The sequence below is a fragment of the Arachis duranensis genome, chromosome 3 (assembly GCF_000817695.3).
Source record: "Arachis duranensis cultivar V14167 chromosome 3, aradu.V14167.gnm2.J7QH, whole genome shotgun sequence".
NCBI lineage: Eukaryota > Viridiplantae > Streptophyta > Magnoliopsida > Fabales > Fabaceae > Arachis > Arachis duranensis.
The window spans coordinates 117,501,096-117,502,326 of NC_029774.3; positions in this window are offsets into that span (position 1 = coordinate 117,501,096).

The following is a 1,231-nucleotide window of genomic DNA, read 5'->3' on the forward strand; positions in this document are numbered from 1 at the left end:
ATTTTACTAATAATTAATAAATATTAAGTAAAATAATTTTTTATTGTCTCTGGAAACTTGATTAAGAAACTAAAATGCTACCATATGGACTAATTATGGAGTGACATATGTATTTAACTATTTATGGTGAGTGCCTGATGAGAACCGAGAAGCGGGTACAGCAATGAGGGGACTGGTCCGAGTACGAGGCTTGTTTTCTTTGATTCATGTGTCATGTGTCACTGTTTCGGCCACATAGATTCATAGCTGCCAAGCATGATGGAATGATGGACCTTTTGTACGGAGACCAAGGCCTACTAAATTAAACTACTTCTATTTGTTTTCAAAGTAATATTTAAAATTTATTATCATATATGAAAACAAAGAATAATTTAATAAAGAAAAATATAAGAAATTAAAATTTGTCGCAGTTAATTCTTTTTTTCTTTTCTAAAACTATTTCCCCCATCTTTTTACACTCACTTTTAGACTTAATTTGTTAAAGTCTGTTGAAAAAAAACACAATCATTTTATGGTGTGTTTGAGAAATTAAAAAGATTGTGTTTGTATTTGTATTTATAATTTTTTAAATTAGGAGTATTTTATTTAAGTATTTAAGAAGATTTTTAAAAGTTAATTTATACTTATTAAGATTAAAAAAATTTAATATAATTTTATATATTAATAAATATCTAAATTTATTATTATATTATGCCAATTTAGTTTTTTTAATTTTAAAAATTATTTTATCAAATATAATTATTGTTGTTTATGTTTATTGAAAATTATTTTTAGTTTAATTTATGAATCATAAATGTTATAATCTTTTAAAATTTAGCTTTTCAAAACTTAGTTTTGATAAGTTATTTTTAAGAAGTAAAAATTTTACCAATTTAAGGCTTAACTTGAATTTTTTTTATGTATATGTTATATTTAACATTTTTTAGTTTTGGATATTTAACCTAAAACAAATGAATCTAATCTGTTTTTAGTTTGGATAGATGTTATATCCTACTTTTAAATATTCATTTTTAGTAGAATTTTTTGGATGTTCTTCTTATGAATAGTTTCGGATGTTTATTTGGATGTTTTAGAAACTTTTGGATGATATTAGATTTAGTATTTTTTATTTTGAAAATTTAACCTAACATAAATAAATCTCATTTTTTTTAATTTTGAATGTTCCAACATAATAAAAATATTATATTTTTAGATATTTTTAATGTGATTTTGAATATTCTTCTAATGTGTT